Genomic DNA, 15,474 nt, shown 5'->3' on the forward strand with positions numbered 1-15,474 from the left:
TATGAGTGTCCACTGAATCAGACAAGTAACTAGTAGGAGTCCCTTACCAAAATAGCCCATTTCTAAAACTAAGAACAGATGGGGTGTTTGAAGTTGACTGATAAACGTTCAGAAGTATTGAATTCCTATCAGAATATAACCGGTATGAACAGAGGAGCTACTGATTGGCCTTGCCGCGGAGGGGAAGAACTCCAACCTCCCACTTCTTCCCCTGACTGTTGCTGGGATGGACAACACATCAGACGACTTGACATGAAACAGAATGGAAACTGAAAACATACAAGGGGACACATACAGTATTTTGTGGGTCTTTGATTCCTGGTTGGAACCCTTGGCAGAGTTAATTTAATTTCGACCTGTAAGCATTAAATCCCTACTTTGAACCACATGCTGCATTGAGATTAGAGGGTGCCTCGGGTATTTCTCAAGCAAGAGACTATGAAAATATACTATGTACTTTCGCCACTGATGATTATGTTCAACAGCAGTCAAGAGAAGAGCTAAGCTGGTTAACTGACTACTGTTATGGACCTTAACATTTGACTTGGTAACAAATGTTGGGAGTTCAGGCAACTACCTCATGATGAATCTGATGAATGCTCAGGCCCCTGGGGGAAAAAAATGCTTAATAAATGTATATGAAATTCTGTGTACTACTAAAATATATGGAATCATATAGTGTACTTTTAAAAAAAACTCTCCATAACAATGAAAACTATGATACAGAATGTGAACAAACAAAAACCTTCAGCCAATGTCAATGGGAACACTAACAACATGACTAATGTCATATTTTCTCAAAATATGTCAAATACCCATTGACTGATCATCTGTGGACAAAGGAATATTTTGAGGAAATGCAAGATTGCCCCTCAGTAAATCTTGTCATATCTGGTTTACTGGTGTATCTGTAATGTCCCCCTTGGTTTGGCATTGCATCAATCCCAATTAAAGTGAACCACAGCCACACAGGATTGTTTGACTTGCAATACCCACTGCTATTTTACTAAAAAGCTTGGACAGAACAGCAAGCTCTTAACACAAGCACATTAGCCTTTACATTAATGGTGAGAAATGTTGAATGTTTAATTAATTTATTAATTAGCTTGCCTCAGCCCACACTAAAGTGGTCCATAATGGATTTGGAGCATCGTCCTTGTAATATTCACAACTTGATAATGAATTCAATGTTTGTTTGACGTTATAATGTGTTTTCTTAAGACGGCTAAATAGAGTTAATGCACTTAGGGAACAGAATGAAGTACAGAATGAAGTAGGAAGAATATAGATTGTGGCTAATCGTCCTGTAAATGGGATGTTTTGTTAGGTTTCTGTAAGAGGGCAAGCACAGTGCTGTCCTGTCAAACATAGATGATAAATGCCCTACTTCTTTCTTGAATGTTTCAAAGGCAGTTCTGCTATGACTCAGTGTGTCACACCCTGATCTGTTTCACCCCTTTTTGTGCTTATTACCACCCCCTTCCAGGTGTCACCAATCTTCCCCATTATCCCCAGTGTATTTATACCCGTGTTCTCCATTTGTCAGTAGTTCGTTTTGTTTCGGGAAGCCTACCAGCATTTTTCCCCTTGTGCCTATCTGTTCTAGTTCCTGTTTTCTAGTTTTTCCTGGTTTTGACCATTCTGCCTGCCCTGACGCTAAGCCTGCCTGCCTGCCGTTATGTACCTTGCCACACCACACTGGATTATTGACCCCTGCCTGCTCTGACCCTGAGACTGCCTGCCATTCTGGACCTTTTGTACTCTATCTGGATTACTGACCTCTGCCTGCCCTTGATCTGTCGTTTTGCCTGCCCTCTGTTCTAGTAATAAACTCTTGTTACTTCGACACTGTCTGCATCTGGGTCTTACCTGAAACGTAATGCAGTGTCTATAAAATGAGTGTAACTTACATGCTGTACATTTCATCATGCTGTTAAAACAATTTCTACATATCAGTCATTTCCTTCTTAGACATCATAGTATGACAAAAGGAACATAAAAATGCAGGGAGACAAGCAACAGTGTTACAGAATGATCAGAAGAATTTTTATATTTCCATGATCCCTCATGGCTTCCCAGATACTGCCTCCTAATAATTACATGGACACATGTTATTTTATGGTATCAGTCCCTATCCAATCATAATACTGTATAGCTTCAAGTTAACATGGATGCTGTGGGTGATGTGGGCCTGCCAATATAACTTCTCCTGAGAGATGGATTCTGGGTTCCCTGTCAAATCCCTCACTTGGTCTGACTTCCTCCACAGCACTCATCCATCCAGGGACACTGTATCAAAGAGGATGGAGAGGTTGATGGGATGGGGGTAGGAGGCATGAGATACTGACTAGAAGATTGCAAGTTACATTACGGAAGACTCTACCAGATTCTGTCCAGTTCCCCAAAAGGAAGACTCTTGTTTTTTTTTTTTTAAGTAGCCCTTCTGCTAAACAGCCCCCTTATTTAGGAGAAGTTCATGGCATCCATTTCCTAACTGAACTCACGAGCTGCACTTTGTGACACTTTCAGTTTAGATCCTTTTGCCTTGCAATGACAGTTTACTGCAGTCTCCATGAAAGTGCATTGCCAGGGGAACTAAGTCATCAAACTCCTCCGCAGTGACTTCAAAGGCTTCAATGTTTAAAGACACCCGAGATGTGTTCCAGCGTACGTTTAAAAGCATACAGTAAGCAAACAATGCAGTGTTTAGCACAGATGTGTGGGAGATAAGGATCATCTGGAAACATCTATTATGGGGAACTCCCACTATAGCCTCTATTATCTACATTATAATTCCCCATTTAAGGCGTCATACTTTGGTCCACAACACAGACATTCAGACAGTAAAACATCACGTCTTTTCAGAGCTGCACTGAACGCTGTGATCCTAAATGGTTTTATCTTCCACATATGGTTTAGAGAAGTATGATTTGGTTAATAAAGAGAAATGTGATGTTTCATAAAAGCCTATCATGCACATGTAAAATGCATGGTATTCAAAGCATGAAGATGAACAGAGGAAGCCTGACATGATAACGGGCAGTGAATGATCAGGTCCCAATGAGGTTGCCGCAGCGTTGCTCGTCTCCATAAACGTCTCGCGTAGAACGTGTCTCCCATCACTGGCTGTATCGTTACAAAGTACAGACTGCTCAACGTGCAAAAGGTTTGAATACAAAACTATTTGACATTTTGAGACTTCATGACATCATCATAACATGCCAATGTCATAACACAACACTTTGTGATCACTAATTAACTGTAATGGATGTCAAGCTGAGCCGCGATTTGAGACTGATCAATAGACAACGGAGACAACTGGGGAATGATCTGAATCCTCCTAGGTTTGGAGGATGCATCATTGATTACTCTGTAGAGCATGTTGTCTCTATCATTAACACAAACTGACACCGTACGGGAACCCACACACACAGCCAGAGCCTTAATGAAAGCGCAACAACAAAAAATTGTTGACGAAGAAGACAGTGAGATAAAAAAAAGGACTAAAATATCTTCAAAACAAGAAAGAAAAAAGTGTGGCAAAAAAAACAGTAAACAAATGCATAATCCACATTCTATCCTATTTATTCCAGACATCCAACTATCTCTGCTGTCAGTGGAGGCTCTGGTACACCTCTCCTCTTAATAACATGTTACTTCAGGCTTTCAGGGGAAGGAATGGTTACATTGACAAGTTAATGTGTCTCCAATAACTCTCTTAAATTGTCCTCTTGGATTGCAGCCCAAGAAATCTACTGAAACCCATTAATGCATGAACTAGATTAAAACTGGGCTTTAACCCTTTGGCATGGCTACAGGTTATGCAATAGCTAATCATTCGGAGTGCCGGGGAGTTTGTATAGGAGGCCTCTATATTCTTAAAATAACACAAGTGACCATGTAGCATGTAATATGATGTGTCTATTTCCTTGAAGAGCTGGGATCTTAAAACCAACACGCTACACTGTAATTGTCAAAAGCCTCTCAATTGTCATGTATTACGTACTCGTATACAACAGGGTGCCACGAAAACCCTCAATATGCTTAATTCAAGTACCCTCTTGTTCCAAAGAAATAAAGGCACCTGCTGTACTGTGACATTCAACTCACACATACAGTTGCCATATGGTACAATATATACAAAATATTGGCAACTCCAATGCACTTATCTTACACACACACACACACACACACACACACACACACACACACACACACACACACACACACACACACACACATTCCAGTTTCTCTGGACCCCCGCAATAAAATCTAATGCGTCTGCAAGACAGTCACTCACAAAATACAGACTACCGATCGCTGTCCATGGTGCTGAAATGTCCAGCTGCCTATTGAATTGATGATAGGCTTTCTGTGGTGCCTGGGCATATGGCCTATAGCTTTGCTTTATCTAATGGATAAATGTTTATTGGTAGGCCAGTTCGGTCATAATTTTTTCACGTTAAGCCTAACGTTTTACAAAGCTATATATGGTGTCGCAGTAATTACTTGTTCATTGCTTGTAAATTGAAATAGATTGTAAAAGCTCTGTCAGGTTGGATGGGGAGCGTTGCAGAACAGCTATTTTCAAGTCTCTCCAGAGATGTTCGATCCGGTTCAAGTCCACTCAAGGACATTCAGAGACTTTTCCCGAAGCCACTCCAGCATTTTCTTGTCTGTGTGCTTAGGTTTGTTGTCCTGTTGCAAGGAGAACCTTCGCCCCTGTCTGAAGTCCTGAGCACTCTGGAGAAGGTTTTCATCAAGGATCTCTCTGTACTTTGTTCTGTTCATCTTTCCCTCGATCCTGACTAGTCTTCTAGTCCCTGCCACTGATAAACCTCCCCAAAGCATGATGCTGCCACCACCATGCTTCACAGTAGGGATGGTACCAGATTTCCTCCAGACATGACTCTTGGCATTCAGGCTTTTTTTCATCAGACCAGAGAATCTTGTTTCTCATGGTCTGAGAGTCCCTTAGGTGACTTTTGGCAAACTCCAAGCGGGCTGTTATGTGCATTTATGTGCATGAACCATCGGGTTCATGGTCACCTCCCTGACCAAGGCCCTTCTCCCCCGATTGCTCAATTTTGCCTGTTAGCCAGTTCTAGGAAGAGTCTTAGTGGTTCCAAATTTCTTCCATTTAAGAATGATGTAGGCCACTGTGTTATTGGGGACCTACAATGCTGCAGACATTTTTTGGTACCCTTCCCCAGATCTGTGCCTCGACACAATCCTGAATTGGCGCTCTACAGACAATTCATCCCACATCATGGCTTGGTTTTTGCTCTGACATGCACTGTCAACTGTGGGCCACTATTTAGACAGGTGTGTGTCCGTAGAGCACCAAGACAGGATTGAATCGAGGCAAAGATCTGGGGAAGGGTACCAAAACAGTTCTGTAGTATTGAAGGCCCCCCAAAACAGAGTGGACACCCTCATTCTTAAATGGAAGAAGTTTGGCATCACCAAAACTCTTCATAGACCTGGTCGCCTGGCCAAACTAAGCAATGGGGGGAGAAGGGCTTTGGTCAGGGACCCAATGGTCACTCTGACAGAACTCTAAAATACCTCTGTGGATGTGGGAGAAGCTTCCAGAAGGACAACCATCTCTGCAGAACTCCACCAATCAGGCCTTTATGGTAGAGTGGCCAGATGGAAGCCACTCCTCAGTAAAAGGCACATGACAGCCCGCTTGGAGTTTGCCAAAAGGCACCTAAAGATCCTCAGCCCATGAGAAACAAGATTCTCTGGTCTGATGAAACCAAGATTGAACTCTTTGGCCTGAATACCAAGAGTCATGCCTGGAGGAAACCTGGCACCATCCCTACGGTGAAGCATGGTGGTAACGCACGTGGAGTTCTGCGACGACTCATCCAACCTGACAGAGCTTGAGAGGATCTGCAGAGAAGAATGGGAGAAACTCCCCACATACAGGTGTGCCAAGCTTGTAGCGTCATACCCAAGAAGACTCGAGGCTGTAATCGCTGCCAAAGGTACTTCAACACTGTACTGAGGAAAGGATATGAATAGTTATGTAAATGTGATATTTCAGGGATTTAAATAAAATATATTTCCAAAAATCTATTATTTGCTTTATTATTAGGGGGTATTGTGATTAAAAAAACATGAGGAAAAAACTATTTGATTAATTATAGAATATGGCCGTAACGTGACAAAATGTGGAAAAAGGGAAGGGGTCTGAATACTTTCCGAATGCACTGTATACACACACACACAACTGTCCTGTTTATGTCACGTTCTGACCTTTATTTCCTTTTGTTTTGTCATTATTTAGTATGGTCAGGGCGTGAGTTGGGGTGGGCAGTCTATGTTTGTTTTTCTATGATTTGGGTATTTCCATGTTTCGGCCTAGTATGGTTCTCAATCAGAGGCAGGTGTCATTAGTTGTCTCTGATTGAGAATCATACTTAGGTAGCCTGGGTTTCACTGTGTGTTTGTGGGTGATTGTTCCTGTCTCTATGTGTTTGCACCAGATAGAACTGTTTTGCGTTTTCACATTTCTTGTTTTTGTTAGTTTGTTCATGTGAAGTGATTTATTAAAACATGAATAACCACCACGCTGCGCTTTGGTCCGCCTCTCCTTCAGATGAAGAAAACCATTACAGTTTAGCCTACCTGAACCTGCATGACATGAGCTGTCCTGGTGCTCTCTCCCAGCTCGAATAGAAAGTTGTTGTGCGTAAAACCAGTCTATTAATATCAATCTCTTTATTCTATGTAAAGGCCTATAGTAGCTACGGTATGTGACCGTGTCGCCTTGCATTTTTTGTGTGCAAATGTTTTCACCACGGCCTGTGGGTCCAGGTTGCAGTCCAGACTGTTTTCTATTCTGAGTGTTGACAACCCAGACAGTCTTTCCTGAGACATTGTGCACTGTATGTCCCTTGCACTGCACACAATTTGAACTTAATCTTGAATGATGTATGCCAAGATTTACCAGAGACAAGGCACTGTTGATATTGCAATCACACAACTCAAATACAGATTCACCATTATGAACAAAACCTCAAACCGCTTTTTTTGTTTGAGCCCTCAAGAGCTGTTGTCTACTAAAGATGATAATCTGTTTGCATCTGCTAATTCATTGGCTGTTCAGTATCCAGACGGTCTGCCCCATAGCTTCCTATACAGTTAATCTCTTTCCGTAACGTGTTGAGGACGGCAATTAAGGAGAATTAGTATTTGGAGCACCACTTCCTTCTTCCCTAATGTTGCTATGGCAATCAAGCTGTTTTTAACCATCCCTGTAACTGTCGCTTCTGGAGAAATCATTTTTTAAGGGTGCGTTCGTAAATTCACTCAGGCGATCTACTCTGATTTCAGAGCACTCCCGTCTGAGTGTGCCAATGCACAGAATAACTGATTCATTTACTAACGAGCAACACCTGTTGAATATGACCGGTGTCAGTAAACGTCTGCAAAAAACGTCATTCATTTGTTACGATCAGCACAGTTAGTCACAAACGCTCTAAATAACATGAAAACAGCCTAACCAGCTCTGCTAGGGCAAGTAAAATGGTCAGAGTGAGGTGTTCTCTCATTTGTGTCTGAAAGTAGCTAGCAAGCTAGCCATCTTTGGCCACCTAGTTTTGGTGCTTGACTGCCTTGTGAGTTCAGAACACTCGGATCAACCGTACTCCTCAGCCACTGCGTCCAGTGTCCTCTCTGAACGACTCACAAAGAACTACTTAAGAAGCATTAGGCTCTCGGTCTGATATGTTTTTTTGACCACCTGAGTAAGTTCCACTCATTGCACCGGCGAGTGGCGTCGTCGTATTCTTGAACGCAACATTTGTTTACCAATATCAGTTAAATTATTTATTTTTCAAGGCCTGAGGCACTTAGTCTCATTCTTGAAGCCCAACAAACAAATACTTAGCTTCCTAGTACATATGGAAATTAAAAAGGTTTACGAATGACTTTTGGATGGTTACTGTCAAAATTATTTTGTAAATTAACATCGATGTCAGCCATGGGCCCCCCACTGTGTTGGGCTGCGGGGTGTCGGTACGCCATTGCACACACACTCAGTGAGCGGAAGAAGTAGGTGTCCATAGTTATGTCTTCACTGAATAATTAACGCGGGTATCCCTGGAGTGAAAACACAGAAATGTACTCTGCCATTCTTTATTCAAAGGCACATGAGAGAAGCAAATCTCTTTCATGGTCAATTGTTGTTTTCATAGAGCAGTTTATATTATTTTATACATATACTAAAGCTACTAATCATATGCAGGGTAAATGTCCGTCTTTAGAATATGTGATGGCCGTGCAGTTATTGATCTCTAAGTTTATTGGTGTACCATTCCGCTCCATTACACAAACTAAGTTTACAGTTTGGCTCTGAAGGCAGGAGTGTTGTTTGCAAATAGCTACTATTTTTTTTAATGTAACAAAGCATAAATCGTTACGAAGTACGTTTTTTTATATGGGAACACTATAAACATGACCCAGTTCAGCTTGCATGTGACTTGTCTATTTTTTTTACTTTAGAGTGGCATACATTAAACCATGAAAATATATGATCTGTTTAGGGGTTCAGACTGGGTTGTTATCATAGTAGCTACATTGAGTATAGTCAAGGTCTAGAACCTCTGCTACCCCATGGTCCTCATCATGATTATCTTAAATGAATCATCAGAGAACAAGCTAGAACCTGTTCAATCCACCTACGTCAGTTCAACTTAACTTTCTAGAATATATTTACTTTGAGGCGTTTACCACCGGAGTTATTTCTACCACTGCCATAGCAACCCACAACTTGTAACTTATACTTATCACATATGACTCAGTATCTTTTAACCTGCATGTTCAGCAGCAGTTGTCAACGCCAAATTATTCAAGACAACACACATTAACGTAATGGACTCAGGTAGTGAGGCTGTCTATGAGGTATAATAATAATAACCACTCTCAGAGACAGATTTAGAGTTTCAAAGACAAATCATTTGGTATAATTAAAAAACTTCAGTGGATACCAAATTGAGAAAGAAAAAAAACATACACATCATGAAATATTAGTGTTGAGATGAGACATGGGGGAAAAAAAGAGCGGACAACAGACAGTCCATTACACACATGGTGTGATGGGGTCAGCATAAGTACAGGACTATCTGAGGAAAGCTCTCAAATGTGGCATGTAGGCCCCTCAACTTTTAGATTCTTTATCGGGGACGGGAAGAAGAAAATAAAAATCGGAGGAAATTTGAAATGATAAAAAAAAAAAAGGCCATGCAGAATCCGCTTGAGTGCACAGGTTCCAACCTGTCCTCCTGATTTGTGGTGACAAGAAGCTGTATGTTAACGTATTGGTCTCTTGAGACTTCTGTAGGGAAACTAATCCGTTACAAACAGACAGATTGTATTAGAGGGTGGATAGCAGAGGGCGATATGCATCGCCTACAAAATATAAGAAACAAAACTGATGCTCTCCCTGATGGCAGCGCGTGCTATCTTATTCTATAGCAGATGAGGCGGGAAGAGCAATGGATTATTCATGAGCGTGGCTTTATCATTGAGAGGCTCTAATTAAATGTTAAGAGCCGTAGGGCCTGATTCCCTGCATTTCTCTGGTGCAAACTTTGCACCTGTTCTTCTCTTGAACCGAGGTATATAAAACATGTGTTTATAGGATTTTAGAATTGTTTTGGTCTTGTATTCCCTTCTGAAAATAACATGTGAAACATATACAGTTGTAAACACTTGATTCTACTGAAACACTGGCACAGTGTTAACTTGACATTGTGTGCCACACAGCATCCATGGAAATTACAGGAGGGATTTTCAACATCCCTTGTTACCTTCCCACAACAAATACACCACCGTAGTATTGTGATTTTGCATCACACAGACTGTGAAATGTAAACAGCTTGAGACACTGTTCACGTCTCCCTTTTAACACAAATAGTTCCTTTTCTATATACCAACATCTGAGAATCATCACAATACTTGGCATGGCTACAGGCAGCAACATCCTTTATGAATCTCAAATGCCAAGCCTTAAGGGAGTTTTGTCTGAAAAAGATTAAGTCAACCCATCTAAAAAAAAAGGTCAGGATGCCTTTAGATCAGTTTCAAATGTTTGTGAACTTTGAATCAAATACCACTTTAAAGGTTTTAGGGTGACTCTTTTGGGTTAAAAGGGGGATATCGATGCCAATATAGTATTTTTGACAATATTGTTGCCTCGCAGCAATGACCAGCAGTTGCCTACTTTGTCAAAATGCTTTCACAAAAATGAACCCAGAGCATGGAAAAGGTTCATCTTGACTTGATAGGTTTTAGGCCTAATACGCATCACTAACGTTGTCATATTGGGTCATATTAGGTTATTTTACTGCATGTTATATGATCTTGAAATATGTGCTAATTACTTATTGACAGTAGCTGAAATGATCCAAAGCAGTTTCCAAGAACGCCATATACAGTACAATCTTTCTTCGCAAATTCTGATGTGGTGATTTGTGACAAATTAGCCAAAGCCTGTGGGTCCGCTGGTTTCAAATCAAATCAAACTTGATTTGTCACATGTGCGTAATACAAGACCTTACCGTGAAATTACTTACATGCCCTTAACCAACAGTTCAAGAAGAGTTAAGAAAATATTTACCAAATAAACTAAAGTAAAAAATAGTCCAACGCAATAGTCCGGTGGCCATTTGATTAATTGTTCAGCAGTTCTATGGCTTGGGTGTAGAAGCTGTTAAGGAGCCTTCTGGTCCTAGACTAGGCGCTCCGGTACCGTTTGCCGTGAGGTAGCAGAGAAAAGTCTATGACTTGGGTGACTGGAGTCTCTGAGAATTTTATTTGTAAGCGTTGTGATGTACAGCACATGAAAGATGCAAGTCTGCACGATGCATCCCAATAATTTACTACCAGTACAACAAACCTCAGGGGAAAACAAGTATGTGTGTCAGCCTCACACACTACTACCGAGGGTGGAGAAGGACAATAATAAGGCAACACATATTAACCGATGTGTGTGTGTATATGGACAAATGACATTGTAGGATTAGCAAATGTTCTACTGTGCACCCTGGGAGAGGTCAGTGATTATAAATCAAAGTCAAGGCCATGGCTTGTGGATAGCCAATGAAGAGGTAAAGCCTTAGAGTCATGACCTGCTGCTTTATTAAACTGGGCCTCTGACATATTGACTTATAATTAATTCAATATCATGGGCTGTGGAGCAATTCTAAAAGCAACACGGACTAAATGTGTATCCTTGACATGAGCAATACAAAGTACACACTAATATACAAATGCACTACAAAGAAGAATTAAGTATTTGGAATACGTAACCAAGCTAATGTTACAAAGTCAAGTATGCATTGTTTTCAACACAATCAACTAGGGAGTCACTCAATTCATATGAGTTGATTGATTGCAATTACAATTATCCAAAGTTGTCATTTTCAATAAGCAATGGGAGTGAATTAATTCATACAATTCAGCTACAGCCTCAGTATGTGCTCTATAGAATATGCAATCAAGTAATGAGCTAATTGCATCATAGTAAAATGCATAGGCTGCATAACAGTGAGTTGCAAACAGTGAGTTTGGCTGTCCTAAAATTGCAAGCCTAGAGGTATTTGGGCTCTTTGGGTGATAGCCATGTGGTGAACCAATCCATTAATATAGTTTTCCAGTATCCTGTTTCATTGATAAAACATATGAGGTAGATGTGTTATGGGTCAGAGTTATAACTAAATATTCCATCATTAGAAGGTCTTCAGAGATAGATGGGAGGGGTTGAGGGTAGCTGAAGGATGGGACTAAAAACAAATAAAAGATGACTATTGTAAAATATACTGTGTCCGTAAAATGTATGTAGCTATAAGCTGGAAGTAGAAGCCTAAGTGTTGTTGTCCATTAGTTTACTCCAATTAAAATGCTCAACCACTGTTTCTCCCCCTTCCGGGATGCATACAAGGCCCTCCCCCACCCTTCCTTTGTTAAATCAAATCTCGACTCAATTTTGCTCCTCCCTTCCTATAGGCGGAAACTCAAACAGGAAGTACCCGTGCTAAGGTCTATACAACACTGGTCTCACCAATTGGAATCCATGATTCAAGATTGTTTTGATCACGCGGACTGGGATATGTTCCGGGTAGCCTGTGAGAATAACATTGACGTATACACGGACACGGTGACTGAGTTCATCAGGAAGTGTATAGGGGATGTTGTTCCCACTGTGACTATTAAAACCTACCCAAACCAGAAACCGGGGATAGATGGCAGCATTCGCTCAAAAGTGAAAGCGCGAACCATCGCATTTAACCATGGCAAGGTGACTGGGAATATGGTCAAATACAAACAGTGTAGTTATTCCATCCATAAGGCAATCAAACCGCCATAATGTCAGTACAGAGACAAAGTGGAGTCGCAATTCAACGGATTACAAAGGGAACACCAGCCACGTCGCGGACACCAACGTCTTGCTCCCAGACAAGCTAAACCCCTTCTTTGCCCACTTTGAGGATAACACAGTACCACAGACATGGTGCGCTCCCAAGGACTGTGGGCTCTCATTTTCAGTGGCTGATGTGAGGAAGAGATTTAAGCGTGTTAGATGCACAGATGGCATCCCTAGCCGCATCCTCAGAGCATGCGCAGACCAGCTGTCTGGAGTGTTTACAGACATATTCAATCTCTCCCTATACCAGTCTGCTGTCCCCACTTCCTTCAAGGTGGTCACCATTGTTCCGGTACCCAAGAAAGCAAGAGTAACTGAACTAAATGACTATCACCCCGTAGCAATTAACTTCTGTCATCAGGAAGTGCTTTGAGAGACTAGTCAAGGATCATATCACCTCTACCTTACCTGACACATTAGACGCACTTCAGTTTGCATACCACTCCAATAGATCCACAGACTATGCAATCGCACTGCACACTGCCCTAACCCATCTGGACAAGAGGAATACCTATGTAAGAATGCTGTTCATTGACTACAGCTCAGCCTTCAACACCATACAGTAGTACCCTCCAAGCTCATCATTAAGCTTGGGGCCCTGGGTCTGAACCTCGTCCTGTGCAACTGGATCCTGGACTTCCTGACGGGCCGCCCCCAGGTAGTGAAGGTAGAAAACAACACTACTTCTCTGATCCTCAACACAGGGGCCCCACAAGGGTGCTTGCTCAGCATCCTCATATACACTCTGTTCACCCATGTCTGCGTGGTCATGTACGCCTCCAACTCAATCATCAAGTTTGCAGACGACATAGCAGTATCCTGAATACCAACAATGACGAGACCGCGTACAGGGAGGAGGTGAGGGCTCTGGTGGAGTGCTGCCAGTAAAATAACCTCTCCCTCAACATCAACAAAAGGAAGGAGCTGATCGTGGACATCAGGAAACAGCAGAGTGAGCACGCCCCTATCCACATCGACGGGACCGCAGTGGAGTTGGTCAAAAGCTTCAAGTTCCTCGGCATACACATCACTGACAATCTGAAACGGTCCACCCACACAGACAGTTTGGTGAAGAAGGTGCAAGAGCACCTCTTCAACTTCAGGAGGCTGAAGAAATTCAGCTTGGCCCCTAAGACCCTCACAAACTTTTTCAGACGCACAATTGAGAGCATCCTGTCGGGCTGTATCACGCCTGGTACGGCAACTGCACTGCCCGCAACCGCAGGGCTCTCCAGAGGGTGGTGCGGTCTGCCCAACACATCACCAGGGGCACACTGCCTGCCCTCCAGGACAACTACAGCACCCGATGTCACAGGAAGGCAAAAAAAGACAATCAAGAACATCAACCAACTGAGCCACAGCCTGTTCACCCCATCAAAGCTGGGACGAAAGACCGAAAAACAGCTTTTATCTTAGGGCCATCAGACTGTTAAATAGCCATCATTAGCCGGCTACCACCCAGTTACTCAACCCTGCACTTAGAGGCTGCTGCCCTATATACTTAGACATGGAATCACTGGTCACTTTAATAGTGGAACACTAGTCACTTTAACAATGTTTACATACTGCTTTACTCATTTCATATGTACAGTATACACTGTATTCTATTCTATTGTATTTTAGTCAATGCCACTACGACATTGCTCATCTTAATATTTATATATTAATTCCATTCTTCTACTTTTAGATTTGTGTCTATTGTTAGATACTACTGCACTGTTGGAACTAGTGTAATGCGTCTGTGTGTTGCTGGTGTAGATGAGTCAGGCGCAGGACAGCAGACATGAGTAATGTACGCAATTTTACTCAACAATAATCACAATACACGTCAATAAATCCAAGGCCACATATACGGACCGCAATACAATAAACAATCACTCACAAACAAACATGGGGGAACAGAGGGTTAAATAATGAACAAGTAATTGGGAGATTGAAACCAGGTGTGTAAGACAAGGACAAGACAAATGGAAAATGAAAAGGGGATCGGCGATGGCTAGAAGGCCGGGGACGTCGACCGCCGCCCGAACAAGGAGAGGGACCGACTTCGGCGGAAGTCGTGACAACTAGGAACACAAGCATTTCGCTACACCCGCAATAACATCTGCTAAACATGTGTATGTGACAGATACAATTGTTTTAGATTAGGGGAGGGGTGGTAGGGTTAGGGGAAAGTAATAAAGGAAAATATATATATTTTTAAATATATATATACACAGTTGAAGTTGGAAGTTTACATACACTTAGGTTGGAGTCATTAAAACTCGTTTTTCAACCACTCCACACATTTCTTGTTAATTAACAAACTATAGTTTTAGCAAGTCGGTTAGGACATCTACTTTGTGCATGACACAAGTACTTTTTTCAACAATTGTTTAAAAACAGATTACTTCACTTATAATTCACTGTATCACAATTCCAGTGGGTCAGAAGTTTACATACACTAAGTTGACTGTGCCTTTAAACAGTTTGGAAAATTCCAGAAAATGATGTCATGGCTTTAGAAGCTTCTGATATGCTAATTGACATCATTTGAGTCAATCGGAGGTGTACTTGTGGATGTATTTCAAGGCCTACCTTCAAACTCAGTGCTTCTTTGCTTGACATCATGGGAAAATCAAAAGAAATCAGCCAAGACCTCTGGTGCACTTCACAAAATAGATGGCATCATGAGGTAGGAAAATGATGTGGATATATTGAAGCAACATCTGAAGACATCAGTCAGGAAGTTAAAGCTTGGCTGCAAATGGGTCTTCCAAATGGACAATGATCCCAAGCATACTTCCAAAGTTGTGTCAAAATGGCTTAAGGACAACAAAGTCAAGGTATTGGAGTGGCCATCAAAGCCCTGACCTCAATCCTATAGAAAATGTGTGGGCAGAATTGAAAAAGCGTGTGCGAGCAAGTAGGCCTACAGGAGGAATGGGCCAAAATTCACCCAACTTATTGTGGGAAGCTTGTGGAAGGCTACCTGAAACGTTTGACCCAAGTTAAACAATTTATTAAATATTTGAGTATATCTTTTCATGTGACAACAC

Source organism: Oncorhynchus mykiss, chromosome 13, assembly GCF_057628025.1.
Source record: "Oncorhynchus mykiss isolate SJ-2025 chromosome 13, ASM5762802v1, whole genome shotgun sequence".
Lineage (NCBI taxonomy): Eukaryota > Metazoa > Chordata > Actinopteri > Salmoniformes > Salmonidae > Oncorhynchus > Oncorhynchus mykiss.